This window comes from Phocoena sinus, chromosome 15, assembly GCF_008692025.1.
Source record: "Phocoena sinus isolate mPhoSin1 chromosome 15, mPhoSin1.pri, whole genome shotgun sequence".
Classification (NCBI taxonomy): domain Eukaryota; kingdom Metazoa; phylum Chordata; class Mammalia; order Artiodactyla; family Phocoenidae; genus Phocoena; species Phocoena sinus.
The window spans coordinates 15,269,239-15,280,108 of NC_045777.1; positions in this window are offsets into that span (position 1 = coordinate 15,269,239).

Here is a 10,870-nt window from a genome sequence, read left to right on the forward strand (position 1 = left end):
AAGTATCTATGTGATCTTGTTTCATCCTCATAATCAGAGAAGGTATGGGAACTCCCTGGTGGTCCAATGGTTAGGACTCTGCACTTTCACTGCCGAGGGCCTGGGTTCGATCCCTGGTCGGGGAACTAAGATCCCACAATGGCCAAAATCATCATCATCATCAGAGAAGATAGATATTATGCCCCACTTTAAAGGTGAGGAAACTGAGGCTCTGAGAGTAGGGCGTGACTCTACCTAGATCAGAGAGCTCATAGGAAGCTGAGCTGGGATCCAAACCCAGGACACCTGATTCCAAACACCAAGATACCATTCCAGAATTTTAAAAAAGAAAGAAAGGAAGAAGACAGTGAAGTATGTGTGGGATAGTGGGAAGTGGGAAAGGAGCAGTGAATCCCTAGGCTTAAGTGGTTCAGGGTGAGGGATTAAGGAGAGGTTGGAAGAGAGGCTCAGGAAAAGTGCTTGAGAGGTTCAACTTAGTTTCGGCAGGCAGCTTCCTTTCTTCCAGGTGCTAGATGGTGTGTCTCTTCCTGAGTTGGGCCCCCTCAAGTCACATCTGGGCCTTCTCCACCCCATCTCTCCCACAGGAGAAAGAGGAGGGAACACCTTCCTTCCTGGAAAATGCAGGTAGCCCTGAGGCGTTGGGACTGGTGGATAGCTGGTGTCTGAGTCATCCCTGGATCCTGGAGCTTGCCTTTGGGAAACCCCCATGGGCCTGCCAGACAGCAGTTTCATTTTCCCTGTAGAATTTCAGCTCTTGAATTCCTACCTTTCCAAGCCCCGGAAATGGGCAGTGTCCCAAGTCTTAATTTGGCTACAAGAAGGAAACTAAGATGAGGAAAACCACAGTAATACTCTTGGCCAGTCTTCGTGACCCATTTTGAGAATTTGACTACAGGTGGCCTGGAAAAGGAAAATGAGCTTTGAGTTCAGACCACAAAGCCTGTGCTAGGGCCCCGCCAACTTGCCATGTGACCTTGGGCAAGTCCCACGCTGGATCTTAGCATCCCAAACTATAAAATCAAAGAGGTTTGTTGGACTCCAACTTCCAAACGCAGTCCATGGCCCTGAGCCATCTGAGTCACCTAAGGAACATATACAGTCAGATTCTCAAGCCTTGCTGCAAACCGAAGTCTGAATCTCCAGGAGCAGAGTACAGAAATCTGTAAAGAGCTTCCCAAGTGATTCAGAGGAACATCCGCATTTGATAATTACAGAACAAGATGATCTGTAATTGACCTCAAACTAACTCTCCTGCTAACAGAAAGTTGTGCTGTGACCTTGCCATGTCCACGGCTCTCTTTGGGCCTCAGGGTTTTCTTCCCCTGTCTGTAATATGAGTGGGTTGGACTAAAATAGCTGATCTCCAAGGGCCTTTCCCACGCTGCCAAGTTTGTAGTTTTCAAACTTATGAATGAAACTTTAAACTTTGGGTCAGAGGCAGAATGACAAAAAGCCACAAGCTGGGACAAACTGTCCTCTCTGCGCAGAAGAGACTGCCTCTGGTCACTTGGTCATTGACGTCACTCTCACATTGGGCTCCCACTGTGAGCACGTAAAGACAACTCCTGCTGGGGGCACTTTCTAGATCCACCCCCGTAAATCCCTTGGGAAATGCCCTCTTAGAGGTCTATGGACTTTGGAACCCTTCTTGTCTTTGAACACTGGTTCTACTACTGTCTTACTGGGTGACCTTAGGGAAGTTACTTTATCTCTCTGAGTCTCAGTTTCCTCCTCTATGAAATGGGGGTCAGAATATTACCCATGTCCTGAGCTTTCCTGAGAATCAAAATGTGTGTCGGGCATTGTCTCACTGCCGGATATGTGGTCAGCATTATGTAAACATTAGCAAATTAATTACTGTTATTATTTCTTCCCTTGGAATGTGGGAGTGGTAATAGCTGTTCTCTCAGATTTATGGCAAGGATCTAAGTAGATAACAGACAGAGTGAGCTCCTCTTACCTGGCACATAATAGGAGCTCAGTAAATTTGGTACCTTCTCTTCCTAATCCCATCCCACCCCCGAGTTCTCCAACCCCCCGCCCCCCCGCACTTCTCCCTTCTTCCCTCCCAAGGCTGCCCTACAGCCTCTGCTCCGTGATCTTTTTCAGGGAAGGTTTGCAGGAAAACACTTAAGGGAGACACATGTCTCAGGTTATGCAACTCTGTGCTTACATTTTTTGGAAACTCCACGTGGGAGGCTAGCGTTTGGCTGCCTGTCCTCTGCATTGGTGATCATCCTGGGCTCTGGCCAGTGAGTCACTCTCTTAGAAGGGAAACCGGAGAGAGTTCATTCATTGCCTGCTTGTTTTTTCCTCTGGATTGAGAACCCTTTGTTACCTCCACTGTTTTAAGGGCTGCATGTGCCTCTGTTTCTGGGGAAGGATATTTGCTGAGCACCTACTGTGTGCCAGACACATATTATCACACTGAATCTTTTTTTTTTTTTGGCCACACTGCGCAGCCCGACCAGGGGTGGAACCCATGCTCCCTGCATTGGGAGCCAGCATCTTAAACACTGCACCGCCAGGGAAGTCCCCATTTAATCTTTATTTAATTTCCAAAACGAGCCTGTGAATTGTAGGTACAATGAATGGTGCTACTTAACAGATGAAGAACCTCGGCTGAGGAAAAGGACAGTTTACCCAAGACCACACTGCCAGTGAGTGGTAGAGCTTGAACTCCAACCCAGGTCAGCCTGACTCCACACATACCTCTTCCCAGCGCATAATAGAAAGTGCACTGGACTTTACAGTTTACATAGAGCTTTCAACTACATGATCTTATCATCCCAACAGCTCTGGGGAGGTGGGTATGTACATTTTCCCCATTTTACAGATGAAGAAACTGAGGCTCAGAGAAAGAAGTGACTCAGCTCAGTATACAGCTGAGGTGTGGTTGGTCTTGTCAGTTGGAATGATCAGAGTTAAGAAGCCTCTGGAGCTTTAATCTTTCCACTCCAGCCTCCCACTTCTTTACACCAGAGGGGGTCGAGGAACTGGTTTTCTGTGTTCTGTGCTCAGTGGTCAGTGGTTTCTACAAATCACCTCTCTGTGGAGGATGGACGATGCCAAGCATTCCAGTGGGTGGCTGGGCCTCTGAGCAGAGGGTGTTGTTTCTCTTGAATCAAGAACTCTTTTCCAGGGATTGGTTACCCAGGCCAAAGACACCCTGGAGAGAAGTGAGATTTTCTGAAACAGTTACCCCAGCCCCTCAGGTTTTCTGACCCCACCGTGTACTATACTTTCTGCCCCTCCCTAGAAATTACTCCTTACTCTGACTTTGAAGGATTCAGGGCTTTATTTTAAGAAGAAAAGATGTTTTCTTCACTTTCTTTTTCGTCTTCATTCGCTCAGTCAGTCATTCAATCATTCATTTGATAAATATTCATTCAGCATTTACTATGTGTCAAGAACCGGTCTGAGTATACAGATAGAGATGAATAAAATGGGGACCTCCCTGGTGGTCCAGCAGTTAGGACTCTGCCATTTCACTGCTGAGGGTGTGTGTTCAATCCCTGGTTGGGGAACTAAGATCTCGCAAGCCGTACGGCACAGCCAAAAAAGAATAAAGAGAAAATCTCTGCCCTCGTAGAATTTATTTTCTCATGGAGGAGAGAGACAATAAACAAGTCAACCAACAATGTAAAATTCATCAAGCAGTGAGAAGCACTATGAATAAAAATGAGGGTCAGGGGACAGAGGCAGTAGAGTATGGAGGGTGAGAGCTGTCACTTCAGAAATGGCAGTCAGCAAAGCCTTCCTGGAAGAGGTGGCATTGAAACAGAGATCTGACTGAAGCAAAGGATGAAGCCAACTGGATATCTGGGGAGAATATTCCAGATAGAGGGACCTCAAGGACAAAGCCCTCAGGCAGGAATGAGATTGGCATATTCACGGGAGAGCAAGGAGGCCAGTGTGGCAGGATCTGAGTGAACAGAGGGAGGAACGGAAGTTACCCCATCACCCTTGACCAAAAATGGACAGCTTACAGTTTATTTTTAACTTACAACACCCCTGGGAGGTGAGTGGGGTAGCTGGGTGGGGGTAGGTGGGAGGGATGGGAAGAGGGGGCAGAGTCACTCATTCACAAATATTTATTATTTTTTTAATAACAAAAAAATTGGGAGGTGGGCCGTGCCACACAGCTTGCGGGAACTTAGTTTGCTGACCAGGGATCAAACCCAGGCCCCCTGCAGTAGAAGCGTGGAGTCTTAACCACTGGACTGCCAGGGAAGTCCCCACAAATATTTATTGAGTGCTTACTATGTAGCAAGCGCTGTGTTAGCCTATAGGTATCCAAAAACAGACCTAGCTCCTCCCTTCAGGGATCTTCTGATCTAGCGGGGGAGATACACAATAAAGCAGGAAAATCAAGAAATAATTGAATAAAGATAAATTGCAGTGAATGTGATAAAAGAAACCATGTAAAAGAATTTGGGCAGGAACATAATTTGGCCTCAGGGGTAGGTCTGTTTGAGGAAGTAGTATGAAAGGAGTAGCCCTGAAAGATGAGTGGAGTTAGCCAGGACAAGGATGTGTCAGCGCATTTATACCAGTCCCTATGTCATCACACAAAGATTCTCGTTATTAAAGGAGAAAACAGACTTGAGACATGGGATGTCAATTGCCCATGTGATAAATCAAATGGCCAAGCCAGGCTTCCACCGAGGTTCTTTACCTCCCTGCCCTGTTGTCTTCTGTTGCACCAATAGCTTTTGCTGTTTGCAAAGAGCAGATTCTGATGGCTGTGGCATCTAGAAAATAATTGTGCTATCTCTGCCTTGACTAGATGTGGCTAGAGGCAGGGGAAAAAGACCTCATGGAAACAAGGGAAGATGGGAGAAAATTGTAAGCTGAGCTGAATGATCGGTGAAGGGAGGTGATGGGCTGAGGATGGAAGTGCCCTGCTCTGTGCGCTGCGCTCCAGCCCTTGGTGCTGCTGGGTGTGAATCACATGGCACTAAGCCAACCACATCTAAGTGCTCAGAGGATGCTCTCTATCAGGGACTCAGAAGCAATAGTGGAAAGAGCCCAGGGCTAGAAACCAAGGGATCTGGGTTTAGATGAAAGCTTCTTAACCTGGGAAACTCACTTCATCTCTCCGAGCTTTCGTTTTTAAATGGTTATAGTAACACCAGCCCTGGCTACCCTCTAGGACTGTTTGGGGTGTATAGATGCAATAACCTAGATGAAATCTCTTTGTAGAACTACATAGTACTCTGTGAATGGTTGGAATTACTAATATCTATGCCTTTCTCTAGCTGTCAGAGCAGGGGACTGCAGGGGAAGCAGTATGCAGGAGGTTCTCAGGGACCAATCTCTCAACCTCTTTTCTAGCATCTTCCTCTCTGCTCCCTTGGGGACAGTATACTTCAAAGATGTTTTTGAGGGGAGAACAGGAATGAGAGCTGCGAACTCAGTGGGACAACACAGTGAGACAGAATCAATGAAACCTGATTTCAATCCTGTATTAGTCAGCTGTTGCTGCATAACAAACAACCCCCAAATCTCAGGAGCAATCAGCATGTATTTCTCAATGGTGAGTTTGTAGGTCAGCCAGGGCAGCTTTGTTACAGCTTTGCTGTCATTTCTCCTCTCTGAGCCTGTTTTCTCATCTGTAAGATAGAAGTAATACTACATTACAGGGTCAGAGTGAGGATGATGTTCAACCTTCCCTTTTAACTAAACAAACCCTCTGTTCAGGATATGTTAGAAGCTAGATGACGTTCACCCTCTAGACCCACTAGTAATCCAAGAAGTGGTCTGACCTGAAAGCCCTCACTCTAGGAGACAATGAAGGCTACTGGCCAAGCCAATCAGACTGGCTGTCCCCCAAATTCAGACTAGAATAGAGAGCCAGTAAGTCAGTAAAAGAGACAGAGGCACACATCCAGGAAGAGGAGATACCCTCAAATAAAGATCAGGCAGGCTTCAAGAGCTGAAGATAAGTCTGCCAGCCCCTGGAATCACCTCAGCTATTGATATCTTCCTTTCAGTTTCAGTCTTTGGCCCCCCTATATCCCTCTAATAACCCCCAAGCCCTTTTTTCTTAAAGAGTCCTGAGTGAGACATTGCTCCCTGCACTTGGAAGCATTGCACTAACACGGAGAAGATGCATATAAAGTTTTCAGCCCTGAGCTTGGCATATAGTATGTTCTTGGCCCCTGGTAGCTACTGTTCACTAATCAGGGAGCTGCTTAAGAGCAGGAATGGGGTCTCATCCACCATGGTTTTTCAAAAGGCCTCTCACATAGAAGATGTTCATCAAGTGTTTATTACAGGACTTCTCTGGTGGTGCAGTGGTTAAGAATCTGCCTGCCAATGCAGGGGACAGGGGTTCGAGCCCTGGTCCGGGAAGATCCCACACACCACGGAGCAGCTAAGCCTGCGTGCCACAACTACGGAAGCCCACGCGCCTAGAGCCTGTGCGCCACAACAAGAGAAGCCACCTCAATGAGAAGGCCACGCGCCACAGCGAAGAATAGCCCCCGCTCGCCACAACTAGAGAACGCCTGTGCGCAGCAACAAAGACCCAATGCAGCCAAAAAAAGAAAAGAAAAGAAAAAAAAGTTTATTACTTAAATGACCAAATGAGTGAATTTCTATGTCTGAGCCCCTATGGAAAAACATTCAAATGGCATTTATCCATTTATCCACAGAGCAAAGAGCAAAGAGTCACCGAATATCCACTTGTGTCAGATCTTGGACAAGGTGTTAGGAATCTCTCCGTAGACAAGACAATATCCCTGCTCTCGTGAAGCTTATGTCTGAAGTTGAAGTGAATGATAAACAAGAAAAAGGATCAATATATGATGTCAGGTAAGAGAAGTGTTATGACAAAAAAAGTCAAGCAAAGGAAGGAAAAAGAGTGACTGAAAGAGGGGAGGGCTGTTTGGAGAATTCTTTAACATACCTTGTGGATGCTGACTTACTGTGTGGACCTTGGTTTGCCTGTCTCAATGGGAGTGCTGTTGGACTGAATGGGCTGGGAGAATCCTTCTGAGCCCAGTGTTCCCAGTTTCTGTGGTTATGCAAGGCAATGGCTGGACATTCCACAGCCTCTGGAAACCCCAGGTTGTCATTATCTGGAGCTGAAGAGAGATTTGCATGGAGCAAAGAAGACCAGAGAGGGTTGGTGCCATTCTGGGAGAGAGAAGGCCCCAGGACTCACTCTCTCAGATGTTCTGAAAATAGTGACATGATTTCCTGTTGTTTACTGTGTGTGAAGACCTGTTGGGGAGGGAGCTTCCCAACTCGAGACTGTCACAGGTAGACCTATGTTATCATAACAACGGGTAACATCTATGTGCAAGGTATGTGCTAAGAACCATACTCTCAACACTCATGATATGGGAACTATGACAACTCCCAAGTTACAAATGAGGAAACTGTGACACAGAGAGGTAAAGTATCCTGCCCCAGGTCACACAGCCAGGATTACAACCCAGATCTTTCTGACCCTGAAGACTGGGATCTTAATTTCTAACTCTGACACGAGTGAGAAAGGGATGTATGCCAAAGGAGAGGGACAAATGAAATACAAGTTATCTCAGGGGAAGGAGAGATGAGAGGTAGAAGGAAAGAATGAGGGATTTGCAAAGGCTTCCTGGAGGAGGAGGCCTTGGAGGTGGGTCATTAAGCACAGGATTTGTTGTAGCTTCTTGAGCTTGGTGTCTCAGTCTGGTGCAGGGAATTGGGGACTTCAATTCAGTTCTACAAACCTTGTACTACTGCATTTTGTTTTGTGAGAGCCAAGAAAAAACCTATTAGAACTTTTTAAAGGGGCCCAGGGTCCAGTCAAATTGTTTTTAACTCTTCCAGGGTCAGGACTTTGTGGATCTGAAGAGAGACTCAAATTTTATGCCCCAGAAAACTTTACATAGAGACACATACCCAACAGAAGTAGGGACCATCCACATACTTTTTTTTTTTTTTTTTTTTTTTATGCGTTACGCGGGCCTCTCACTGTTGCGGCCTCTCCCGTTGCGGAGGACAGGCTCCGGACGCGCAGGCTCAGCGGCCATGGCTCACGGGCCCAGCCGCTCCGCGGCATGTGGGATCCTCCCAGACCGGGGCACGAACCCGCGTCCCCTGCATCGGCAGGCGGACTCTCAACCACTGCGCCACCAGGGAAGCCCCATCCACATACTTTTATCCCCAATCCAAGGAGCACAGTTTAAAATCCCACAAATTCACAAATAACTACATTCAAACATGTTGGATGCCTTCAGAGAGATTCTCAGAACTTGGACAAGCAGAGATTAATTTCTTTCTTTCTTTTTTTTTTTCCGATGGTTAGCTGAGATTAATTTCTTAATTTCAGAAGGTTAGGATAGATTTATAGAAGAGCTTTCACTAACTGTCTTAACTTAGCACTCCTCAATCCTTTCTGCTAGTTACTCGCTAATGATTATTGAAAAACTATGTAGAACGGGCCTCATCAGAAAATCTGCAAACAACAAACGCTGGAGAGGGTGTGGAGAAAAGGGAACCCTCTTGCACTGTTGGTGGGAATGTAAATTGATACAGCCACTATGGAGAACAGTATGGAGGTTCCTTAAAAAACTAAAAACAGAATTACCATATGACCCAGCAATCCCACTACTGGGCATATACCCAGAGAAAACCATAATTCAAAAAGACACAGGCACCCCAATGTTCACTGCAGCACTATTTACAATAGCCAGGTCATGGAAGCAACCTAAATGCCCATCGACAGACGAATGGATAAATAAGATGTGGTACATATATACAATGGAATATTACTCAGCCATAGAAAGGAACGAAATTGGGTCATTTGTAGAGATATGGATGGATCTAGAGACTGTCATACAGAGTGAAGTAAGTCAGAAAGAGAAAAACAAATATTGTATATTAATGCATATATGTGGAACCTAGAAAAATGGTACAGATGAACCGGTGTGCAGGGCAGAAATTGAGACACAGATGTAGGGAGCAAACGTATGGACACCAAGGGGGAAAAGTGGCGGGGGAGGGGGGTGGTGGTGGTGGTGTGATGAATTGGGAGATTGGGATTGACATGTATACACTAATATGTATAAAATGGATAACTAATAAGAACCTGCTGTATAAAAAATAAATAAAATAAAATTCAAAAAAAGGTTTTACAAAAATTTTAGCTGTTTATAGAGATATAATTGACGTAAAATAAATGACATGTATTTAAAGCATACCGTTTGACATATGTATACACTTGGGAAACCTGTCTTACAAACTTAGATGATTATTAAGCAGAAAAAGTAAGGTTCCCCGCTCCATGAGTCACATATCCCTGAATGAATATTGCTTGTGCTAGAATGAGATAGGTTTTTAGCAATAATTTTGTGCCCATTTTTCTTTTTTTCTTGCGGTCAAACAGTGGTGTGCCAAAGCCAGCTTGTACTGGTTCAATTTGGGGAAATTTTGTGGGTAGTTGTAACACATAATGATTACAAAAAATTAAATTATATAAACTTACAGTTAAATGAACTGTATTTAAAACAAAGGAAATAAGTACTCAAAACTCATCACTTACTAATTATTTCCCTACATTTTACTGTTATCTATGCTCTTGATATTATCTGCAACTATTGTGTCTGTGCGGTAGAAATACTGCTCATCTCTAACCAACTCTGTGTTCAGTGACATCACATTGGTAGCTTGAAATCAGCCCTGGGGGAGTATTTACACCACAGAAATTGGCCAATGGTACAAATTAGCACTACCCGCCTCTCCCAACCTATTACACATTTACCAGCACAGGGCTGGCTGTAAGTGCTGAGAAACCTTCTTCAGTTAATGAAGTTGATGGGAACAAAAGGAGTGTTGTTACAATGACGTGATGACAGGTAACTGAAATTGCATAGTGACCTGTCATCAAAAATTATTTTTAATGATCTATCTACTGACAACTGGATTAGACCTTACTTCCATTCTGTGGAAATCAAGGATTGCAAAAACCATCTGACTTGCAAAAGGATTTCTTATTCTGACCTGAAATTCATTTATTTTCTGTTTATTTCCAAATCCTAAGGAAGAGTATTGAGAAGAGCTGAAATTGATTGCTCACTTTTAAACCTGTAGGGAAAAACATGATCAGGGTTGGAAGCTTGCTTTACTGTCAAAGGCTCTCTGCGTCAAAAGATTTTCATCCTTTGGGGCTTCCCTGGTGGCGCAGTGGTTGAGAGTCTGCCTGCCGATGCAGGGGACACGGGTTCGTGCCCCGGTCCAGGAAGATCCCACATGCCGCGGAGCGGCTGGGCCTGTGCGTCTGGAGTGTGTGCTCCGCAACGGGAGAGGCCACAGCAGTGAGAGGCCCGCGTACTGCAAAAAAAAAAAAAAAAAAAAGATTTTCATCCTTTGATAATAATTAAGGTATGGAAGAGGGAAAGTTACTCCCAAGTCTCCACTTTGTGTATGAATTCATAATGTGCCAACAGAGGCCAAATACCCTGGTTCTGAAGCCATGCTTCAGCCTTAGAAAGATAGATATATATGTGTATTATATGTACACATAACTTTATGGTATATATACAGGTCTGTGTGTGTGTGTGTGTATACATATATATATATATACAATCAATGCCCAAGTCTAGGCACTTTGGGCACTGATTGATTGTCATAGAATACTCCCCCCCTAATAATTCCAACAGTATTTGTACTTGGGGCCTCAGAGAATTTTACCAAACCCCTCCCCCCACACACACACACTCACACACACAAATATACGCTGTAAGGAGGATATTCAGGGGATAAGGAGAACATGAAACTATCTTTTACAAAGGGTGGGAGCAGATCTCAGAATTAAGATAAACTTGTCCACCGGTTCTCAAAGAGATCAAACTTTTTTTTTTGCGGTACGCGGGCCTCT